Here is an 11,451-nt window from a genome sequence, read left to right as displayed (position 1 = left end):
GTGGAGACGGGATTTCATGAAATCCCCTCCACTATGCTGTAACATCTGGACACTGCGTGTTTGACGCTGCGGCTCTACGCAGCGTTTCCTGAACGTGGAAACAAACCCTGACTCCTCAGTTTCCATGACTCCGATTCCACGACTTTGACTCGCTCATACATGGCTCATGTTTAAGTGATAAATTTACTGTAGTAAAATGGTAACATCAGGCTTTTAATAATTCTGATACAATAATCAAACCATTTAGATAGAACGTAAAATATATTTATAGGAATACAACTTTAGAACACAAAAAATGTTACATATTTTTAATATATTATACACTATGAAGTAAGTGGGAAAAAAACAGTTTTCAACAAAAACGTACTGAATAACATTTGTGCAGTCTATTTGTTCTTTGAAATAGTATCACCTCCATCAGATCCTCCTTCATAGATTACCTCAAATCTGACTGAATTAATTTAAGGCTAGAGAACAACCTCTCTACACTAACTTGGGTTGGTGGCAAAGCAGTAACCACATGGGCAACATCTCTAACAATTTCAGGGTATAAAGGAATTGCCTCATACACAGTCAGTTTTGATGAACGATTGAACTCTTCTACTTCTTTGAGAGCAAATAAAAAATTTTGCTGAACTATGGTCAATCGTTTTCTATGGGAGTGTAACCTTTCCATGTCATCCAAATACTTGTCGAAATCAAACTCCTCATCTGATGAGGATGAAGGAACAGAAGCACTGGCAGGATCTGATTCCTCTTGCTCTTGGCCGTCCTGTAGCCCACTCATCCTAACTGCTACCTCAATAAGAGCTTCTTTTCCTTTTGTAAGCTGTTGATCATCCTGCAATATGCGATGACTCGGGTCCACATAAACAGACGCCAGAATAATTTTCTTTTCTAATAGCAGCGTCTCTCTGTTTCATTGAAACAGCAATGCCATCTGCGATTAGACCTCTTTGTGACAGGCAAAACCACAAGTTCTTCCACTCCTTTATAAAATGCCAGGAGTTAAATGCTCAGCTTGTAATTTTTTAGGCTATGTTCACATTCGCGTCTTTGGATGCAGCGTCGTCGACGCAACGCACGACGCATGTAAACGCATGCAAAAAACATGTTTTTTTGACGCATGCGCTCAACGCATGCGTCGGAAAACGCTGCGTTTTTTTGTAAAATCTTTGCGTTTTTGCAAAAAAAAGCAGCGTTTTCCGGCGCAAGCGTTTTCCTACAGTGATATCATTCTTAACACAATGGCACAAAATAAAGCCCCAATTAGTGTCTAGACACTAGATAAAGACCACCAATGGCCAGAAGAGGGTGGGTGTAATGTAATTGTGTATATATACACTGGCAGAGATGAATTCCTCAGATTTTGCTTGTGTTTCCAGCATCATGATGGAGCTTCCCATGGAGAGTATCTACATGAATATGGAGTTGGATTTTGCCTTGGCTAATGCCTATGCTATTGCCTATTACGAGCGAAGGAAAAGAGATAAACGGAGAAGGAGTCATCGGCGCTTTTGGCTACACCCTATCATGGAAGTCCGGGAGAGCCGTGGAGCCTACCATTGCTTGTTTGGTGAGCTAAATAACAACCTGGAAAAATATTTTGAATATACCAGGATGTCTCAAGACAGCTTCCGCTATCTGCTGCGTCTTGTGGAAGGAGCCATTACCAGGCAGGACACACAGCTCCGGAGATCAATTTTTGCAGAGGACTGCTGGTGACTACGGTACGTAATGTAGCTCTTTGAATGACAGTGATATGTTCTGCCCTTTTGCCTTTTTTTTATTTTGTAATTTTTTGGGATTGGGTATGGTAAATGTATTTATTTTTATTACAATGTACTTTAATTTAATTTCTTTATTTTTCTTCTTGGCAGTTTCCTGGCTACCGGAGAGACCTTAAGATCCCTGCATTTCCAATTCAGGATTGGAGTCTCCACACTTGCGGGAATTATTGCCGACACATGCCACGCTTTGTGGGATAATCTCCGGGATGAATTTTTACCCCTCCCTACAACTGAAATATGGGAGGCCAACAGCAAGAAATTTGAACAACTGTGTTCTTTCCCTAACTGTATTGGAGCTGTGGATGGGAAGCACATTAGGATTACAAAGCCTGCAAGAAGTGGATCTCTGTTTTTTAATTACAAAAAATACTTTTCCACCGTGCTCATGGCAATTGCAGGTGCGGACTGCAGGTTTCTTGCCGTGGACATTGGAGCGTTTGGCCGTGCAAATGACTCACGGACATTTAAGGAGTCTGATATGGGCCGAAGATTATATGAGAACAATTTTAATTTCCCCCAGCCACGACCTCTTCCCAACACCGAAGGCCCGGCAATGCCATTTGTTGTGGTTGGGGATGAGGCATTTCAAATGTGTGCCAACCTACTGAAACCCTACTCCAGTCGAGGCTTGGACCACACAAAAAGTATTTTCAATTACAGACTGTCCAGGGCCAGAAGAACTGTGGAGTGCGCCTTTGGCATCCTTGTCTCCAAATGGCATATATTAGGATCCGCCATTAATCTGAAAATTGAGATAGTGGATGAGGTGGTGAAGGCTTGTTTGGTTCTCCACAATTATATTATGGCCAAAGAGAGACTGAACGTGGAACTCGATGAACCCATACCAAACCCATTGCCCGATTACCAAAATGATCCTCTGAGGACAAGTGTTGAAATTGCGCAGATGAGGGATCGATTTGCTTCCTATTTTGTTTCAGATGTTGGCCGTGTGTCATGGCAAGATACAATGGTGTAGTGTTTATGTTTTACTGTTGTACTTTATTCTGGTTTTAACTACAAATATAAATACCTTTACTGTGCCTGTGCTAAAAATATAATATAATGACAATAAAATATTTCTACAGTATTATGTGCAATAAATTTCATCAGTTTAGGTTCCTAATGTAATGTTATTTCAAATTTGGCATCTACCTATACTTTATAAATGTTTGTGTTTTGACTAAACTTACTTTAATGTGCCCTAACATATAAAAACTTGCTACCCTTTTTTTAAAATGTTGTTGTTTAATAAAAAATAATTTAAAATTTTCTACACTTCTCCAAACTCCATTTTCCTATCAACTGCGCTAAAACGGTGTACCACCCAAAATGTAGGTGATCACCAGCTCCCAAATGGACTCAGCAAAACCACCACATTTTTGTTCACATGGCCGTGTGTTCGATAGTTGAGCGAACATGATCGTCTCCCTCCTTGGCAAACTGTCAAGCTTCCAGACTAGTTGCATGTGGAACACGGCTTCATTGAGCGCGCTGGCTGATCATAAATTTTCACCCGCCGCAGCTGCATGGGCCGCGGCAGTGTGACTGGCACCACACCATGGCGATGCCAACAAATAGGCTTCGGTTGTGCATGGGTTGTGCCACTCACACAGCCTTGGAACATGCGGCTGTGGTGCCGGAAAAAAGCAGATCATCAACCGCACACCAGGAAGCCGGGTCCATATGCAAGTATTTGGAAAGTGTTCAGCTTGCCAAGGAGGAGGCCGATCTTGTTCGCTCCACTCTTGCGAGTCTAAACTATTGAAGTCAGGATGCAGAAATACATCCTGATTCAAATAGTGTCGACACTTGGCCACGTGACCATTGCAACCACCTCACTGGAGCCCTGACCTTATTCTATGTATACAATCTATGTTATAATCCTGTTTGTGTTTGTAAACACCTCATAGAGCATTGAGAGACACCCAAAAAAAGGCGAAATAAAAATTGTTAAAATAGTGTCTGACATTGCATATATATGAGGTGTTTAAAACACAAAATATGTGTAGACGGCGCACGGTGTGAGTTGCCGATAACTATACTGCACAATAAAAACAAATGTTGCTTGAAAAATAAAAGTTTTAATAGGGGAAACAAACAAAAGGGGGAAATAGAACTATGGGGTATCAACCTCAGCTACCAGGGGTGAGTGGTAGCTCTCTGCTTGGGAGTGGGGAGAGGAAGAGGAGGATGATGTGGAGCCGTAATCCAAGAGACTTGAGGGCAATTCAAAGCCCTCTGTGTATGCCGGCGAAGATACAGCCACCTCTGCAGGGGAGGGAGGAGGCAACACAAGTCTGCCACTTGTTCTTGACTGGCTCTGGCTGCTCCGGCTCGACCCCAGCCGAGATCTTGGTGTCTGTGTTGGAGCAGCCAGAGCCGCAGCAGCTGTTCTTGTAGTCTTCCTCCTCTTTTTTTGTCCCTCGGCGCCTTCCCCAGCAGGACGGGTTCAGGAGGTTGAGGGCCTAGCAGGAGCAGGACTCGGCGGCTCTGTGTGATGGTGTTGGTGGTGGCGTCCCTCGGCACCCGGACCTCGGTAGAGTGGCTCGGCAGCAGGAGTCGGAGTCATGCTAGCCAGCGATGGTACTACGGGCATTGTAGTTGCTGACTGCATGATCCGAGCCTGCTGCAGAGCACTCACGTAGGCATTGTTGCAGGCCTGCATCACCGAAATCTGGAGTTCCGGCGTAAGATGTTCCACCATGCTCTTCGCAATGGCACTAAAAACATGATTTGCCGGCCTCGAGAGCTCGGATTCCATTGTTTCAAGGCGCCGGTCGATATTGGACAGAGCAGTGTCCATTCTATCGCCCAGCGCCTTGAAACAATTCTGGAAGACCGTGCCCAAATGCAAAAATTCGGGCATTAGCGGCCTGTCTGAGGCCCGCTGACGCTGTCAGGAATACCGGAAGGAAGGAGCACCAGTGGCCTCGGCCAGGGGACCACCAGATGGACTGACTGCCGGTTCTCCAGATGGTGGTGCATGCCTGCTCTCGCTGTGGGATGGCTGTGACGGGTCAGATGGCGATTCATGAAGGACCGCTCCAGATGGCCGAACAGGCTCAAGGGTGCTGCTGTGTGTTCTGTGAAAAGATAAGTAAAACATTAGTATTACAAAAATAACATATCACATACGCCAAGTCCTGTAATATAATAAAGTTAACATTACATAACCCAACACTAAAATATTTTAAAATATATATCTCCGTCTGTCTGTCAGTCTGTCTGTCCTTAACTTATCATTTGCTGATTGTTCTCGCCAGCTGCCTGTCATGGCTGACGCGACCAATCAGCGACGGGCCCATTGCAGAAGAAAATGAGCGCTCCTTCCCGCAGTCAATGCCTGTCGCCCGCATACTCACCACTGTGATCGCTAACGGCCGGCGTTAATGCAAAAATTTTTTGGACTAAAAACATTGGTGTCAGCAACTCTTTAGTATTGACGCTGCCTATGCCGCATGAATATTAAAAAATTTTAAGTTAACAATTTGATTTGAAAAAAAAAAAAGCCCTCTGTTGGCGTTTGAGACGACCGACCGCCATCTTTTACGATGATCGCAGGACCTGCCATGACGTTATTGTCATGTGACTGAGACGTCATCACAGTTCCTGCGATCAGAACTACCCTGGCTCGGAACGGAACCTGTCGTGAACTACAAGGACTCACGTGGTAATAAATAAAAAAAAGCCACAAAACTGGATAGGCAATATACCATGGCACTAGTGAAAATGTAACGTGGCTGGCCAATATACAACGTGTACTACGTGGAATGGCCAACATACAACGTGGATGGACAATATGCTATGTGGCTCAGATAATGTTCTATGTGGCTGGGCAATATACTATGTGGATGAGAAATATAATACGTGGCTAGGACATGTACTATGTGGCTGGGCAATATGATATGTGGCTGTGCAGTAAACTAAGTGGCTTGGCAACATACTATGTGGATGGGCAATGTAATACGTGGCTTGGCAATGTACTATGTGGCTGGGCAATTTGCTATGCGGACATGCAGATTTTGCAGTACCCGATGCTTTGCACCAATACTTACTCTCAGCGGCCAAGGACCGGTCTCAGAAACTGCAATGCCCTTGTATATTTGTATGTGGATGTCCTTGCCGCAGCAGCACCACTTCGAGCCTGCTTCTCCTCCTTCCGCAGGCCCCGATTGAAACGGTCCTTCATGTATCGCCATCTGGTCTTCAACTTTTTGACTGTGAATGCAAACAAAAAAAAGGTTAGATAATGTACATTTCCAAATGATAACACAGCTGTGTGCGATGCAACAAAGTTGAAGGCGTTGATCACATCACACATGGTTGTGTTATCCTGGACTGATGGGTCTGAGCGGAGTTTCAGAAATACTTACCAAAGTTTGATTTGTCCACAGTGGATGCGCTGTCAAAGCCATCCCACAGTGATTTTGCCACCTCCGCCCACATCTGCCTCAACACAACCTGGTCTGCGTGCCGGGGGTCATGGCTGTCCCACAACGGGCCACGCTCCTGTATGCTGGAAATAAGGAGATCGACATCTATACTCTTGCAGCGCCCCAGAGTCCTGGTCGTTGCAGTACTGATGCTCCGCCGCTAAGGGGAGTGATGGTACGTCTGATGGCACTGAAGGAGTTCATCTGACCAGGTATCACAGACACCAATACACTTCATAGTCTGGCCACCAGGGGGAGCAAAGGGCGCTATGTATTAGGCCACTCCTCACAATCTGGTAAAACTGGGGGTTAGATAGAAAGTTAGAGAGAAGCTGACTGGGGGGAACCAGGCAACATCCTGTGGCAGAGGGTGTTGCGGGGGGAAGATTCAGGTGGGTCCCTGTCAGGGGTGGGATCCTGACAGAGGCCTAGCAAACAGGAAAGAACGTTAAGGAACCGCGCCTGCACTACATCGCGGCGGTATCTCAAGAAAGGACAAGAAGCGAGGTTTATTGTGGAGAGTGAGAAACGAGATCAAAGCAAAAAGGAGATAAAGCCAGTAGGAGTCGTGCTGTAAGATCGAGGCAACATCCTACTGAGGCGTGTAGCCGGTGGCCGGAAACGCCGAGGAAGTATTAGGCTCCAAGCAATACTTCAAACCAACGGCAGGACAGTTAATTATAGGTTTGCGGTCTCACCTAAATCACCTAAGCAGACATAGGGGGCAACTGTGGGAGAGGAGCGTCACTAGGGTCCCGGAAGAACTCCAGGCCTACCTGTCATACGGGTGCGTCCTATCCAAATCATCTGGGGGACGGAGAAGAACATCAGAACAGACATAAGTTGTGAGAAATAACATCAGAAAAGAGACACAACAGTTGTGAGGACTATCCCGTGGTGCTCAGCAGGGAAGTACTACAACACACAGGCCCTAGAAGGTAGGCACAGATTTCCACCTGCAAAGGGAACTCTGAAGGTGCCATCAGACCGGCCGGTCTCAGACAGCCCTGTTAACCGTACTCTGGATTGAGGATCTTGAAGCCTTCAGCAAAGAGGTAAAGAGACTGCAACCCTGTGTCCTCGTTATTCATTGCGACCTGCACCACACAGCACTATCTACAACTTCTACTGGGCGCCCCCCTGTTGCAGAGCCATGGACCGGGTCTAGCCACTGTGACATCCCCAGCACCGAGACAGAGAGGCCCGGTACTGGGTACCCCACGGCCCTGCGACTGGGGGCCGCTGCACTCTCATCGCGGTCCCGTTGTGAAACCTAGAATAATATAAAATCATTAATGATAAAGTTTTGAACAAATTGCCAACAACCACCAACACCACCCACCAGGCCCCCCCCCCTCCACCTGGAAAAAAAAGGAAATAAAAATAAAAAACATTCCTTTTGTTTTGAAAAATACTTGCTCGCCGTCTTGCCGCCACAGCTTGGCCCCGAGGTCGCTGCTCCTGCTAAGTCCTTTCCTCCTCACTTCCAGAAGCCTGTAATTGTTTACAAAATAAATTAGTGCCAAGTGTACAAATGACAGCAAATAGTAAGCAACTGTACATAATTAACTCACCGAACTCCCCTGCGCCGTGTGGCTCGATGAGTCGGTCGCCATTCTACCTTGAGAATTCTGCAAGGAAAAATGTAAAAAAAAATTTAAAGGAAAAGCACAAAAACACAGCCATATAAAAGAAAATAGCAAAAAATAAAAATACATCATTACTACCACAGCGGACTGTTCACTCATAGGACAATGCCAACTCAGCAAGCGCTGATCAAACCACAACGCCATACATTGCAATAAAAATCAATGGCAGATACGACACAATGCAGAGTATAGCAAAAGCTGAATTCAGTTCCAGAAAAGATTTAAAAAAAATTCAGCAACAACAGCCCCCTATGTAGAAATCAAAAAAATTAGACACATATACCTTTTTGGTTTAACAAAAAAAAAATTACAAAGGGCAAAGAAAAGGCAAACTAGCATAAACCGCCATACTTTACATTAAAAAACAGCAAGACATGACCCAAGAAAACGCCATACGGTTACCCCCAGAAATAGAAACCAGAATTAAAACCACATAAACCAGAAATTAAACAAGAAAATCCTTAAAAACACAATGGAACAACCGCATGACAACAGAAGAACCCAAAATAAAATTAAAACCAATCCAAAAACAAGCAATGCCGGAGACAAGAAAACGCCATCAATGTAACGCCAGAAATACATCAGAACCAGATGTAAAAACACAGATTTTCAATAAAAACCCACAGTGGCATAGCCGTTATAAAGTATAGACCAAACATTGCACAAATTGAATTCAAAATGAAGAAATAAAACACAGAAAAGAAATGCAATGAGAAATTATATACTTTAAACCACAAATTAAACAAGAAAATCCTTAAAAACACAGTGGAACAACCGCATGTCAACTGAAGAACCCAAAATACATTAAAACCAATCCAAAAACAAGCAAGGCCGGAGACAAGAAAACGCCATCATATAACGCCAGAAATACATCAGAACCAGATGTAAAAAAAAAGATTTTCAATAAAAACCCACAGTGCCATAGCCGTAACCAAACATTGCACAAATTGAATTCAAAATGAAGAAAAAAAACATAAAAAAATCCAATGAGAAATTAGATACTTACAGCTTTTGAAAGCAGATCTTAGGTGTTCAGGTGTTGTCTGTCTTCTGTATTGCTGCTGGCAAATGAAAGACAATGCCAACCCCTTTTTTTATATTTATAGGGTGTTTTGTCAGTGTGTAGACACTGTCTAGACACTTTTCTTGTTTTTTTTTTTGTTCAAAAGACGCATGCGTTGTACAACGCACTGCGGCGCAAGTACTTGCGTCGCCTGCGTTGTCAATAGACTTCAGTGGGGTTTTATGGCGCATCGACGACGCAAACACAACGCATGCGGTTTTTTAAAAATTTATGACGCCGAAAAACTGCAACATGTTGCATTTGCCGCGCCCTTCCAGGTGCTCCGAAATGACGCATGGGTCGCAAAACGCACCAGAACGCAAGACAACGCATGTCCATGCGCCCTCAATGTTAAAGATAGGGGCGCATGACGCATGCGTCGTTATGCGTCGACGACGCTGCGCCCAAAGGCGCAAATGTGAACATAGCCTAAATGTACCTTCACACTGAGCGACTTAACAACAATATCGCTAGCGATCCATGACGTTGCAGCGTCCTGGATAGCGATATCGTTGTGTTTGACACGCAGCAGCGATCTGGATCCTGCTGTGACATCGTTGGTTGGAGTTAGAAGGCCAGCACCTTATTTCGTCGCTGGATCTCCCGCAGACATCGCTGAATCGGCGTGTGTGACACCGATTCAGCGATGTCTTCACTGGTAACCAGGGTAAACATCGGGTTACTAAGCGCAGGGCCGCGCTTAGTAACCCGATGTTTACCCTGGTTACCATTGTAAATGTAAAAAAAACAAACAGTACATACTCATATTCCGGTGTCTGTTCCATCGCCGTCAGCTTCCCGCACTGACTGTGAGCGCCGGCCGGCCGTAAAGCAGAGCACAGTGGTGACATCACCACTCTGCTTTACGGCCGGCCAGCGATGAGACATTGCAGGGAAGCTGAGGCCGGGGGACAGACACCGGAATGTAAGTATGTACTGTTTGGTTTTTTTTACATTTACAATGGTAACCAGGGTAAACATCGGGTTACTAAGCGTGGCCCTGCACTTAGTAACCCGATGTTTACCCTGGTTACCAGAGGACTTCGGCATCATTGGTCGCTGGAGAGCTGTCTGTGTGACAGCTCTCCAGCGACCACACAGCGATGAAACAGCGACGCTGCAGCGATCGGCATCGTTGCCTATATCGCTGCAGTGTCGCTTAATGTGACGGTACCTGTTGTGATTTCTGCTCTTGGGCTCCCTCCGGTGGTTATAAGTGGTACTGCTGCTGTCTTTGGATCGCAGTATTCATCAGGTGTGTCCACTTATTACCAATTCTGACTGGGCTATTTAGTCTGGTTGGATCCTTTAGTCAGTGCCAGTTGTCCATTGTTTTTGGAGTATTCACATCTCTGCCTGGTTTCTCCTGCTATGCTGTCCAAATCAACAAAGATAAGTTCTGGCTTTGTTTTTGCAGTCCACATGCTGTGGGCCTTATAGTTCTGTGCATTTCTATGTTTTTTCTTGTCCAGCTTTGTCTGTGTAAGGATTTATTCAGCCAAGCTGGAATCTCTGGAGATGCAGAAATACCCCCATATCTTTAGTTAGATGTGGAGATTTTGTATTTTCTGTGGTGGATATTTTCTAGTGTTTTAATACTGACCGCATAGTACTCTGTCCTGTCCTTTAGCTAGAGTGGCCTCCTTTGCTAAATCCTGTTTTCAGTCTGCGTATGTTATTTCCCTCTCCTCTCACAGTCAATATTCATGGGGGGCTGTCTATCCTTTTTGGATTTTCTCTGAGGCAAGATAGTTTTCCCGTTTCTATCTTTAGGGGTATTTAGTCCTCCGGCTGTGTCGAGGTGTCTAGGCCGTGTTAGGTACATCCCACGGCTACTTCTAGTTGCGGTGTTAAGTTCAGGGGCTGCGGTCAGTACAGGTACCACCTTCTCCAGAGTACATCTCATGCTGCTCCTGGGCCACCAGATCATAACAGTACAACTGGCCAACAATGAGTTAAATGCATCTCAGAAGAAGGGAAGAAAAGTGCTGAGCCATTTTTTTTTCTGTAGCCTGTTATGTCTTTTCTTCCCTCTTTGCCTCTGGGTGGCGTAGGAGTTTGGTGCTGGCATGGATGTTCAGGGATTGGCTTCTCGTGTGGATCAACTTGCTGCAAGAGTACAGGGTATTTCCGATTATATTTGTCAGACTTCGGTTTTAGAGCCTAGAATTCCAACTCCTGATTTGTTTTTTGGAGACAGGTCCACATTTTTGAGCTTTAAAAATAATTGTAAACTGTTTTTTGCTCTGAAACCACATTCCTCTGGTGATCCCATTCAGCAGGTTAAAATTGTCATCTCCCTGCTGCGTGGTGATCCTCAGGATTGGGCATTTTCCCTGGAATCTGGGAATCCGGCTTTGCTTAATGTAGACATCTTTTTTCAGGTACTAGGGTTATTGTATGATGAACCTAATTCTGTGGACCATGCAGAGAAGACCTTGTTGGCCCTGTGTCAGGGTCAAGAAGCGGCAGAATCGTATTGCCAGAAATTCAGAAAATGGTCTGTGCTGACTAAA

This window comes from Ranitomeya variabilis, chromosome 4, assembly GCF_051348905.1.
Source record: "Ranitomeya variabilis isolate aRanVar5 chromosome 4, aRanVar5.hap1, whole genome shotgun sequence".
NCBI lineage: Eukaryota > Metazoa > Chordata > Amphibia > Anura > Dendrobatidae > Ranitomeya > Ranitomeya variabilis.
Note: the sequence above shows the minus strand (reverse complement) of the source record.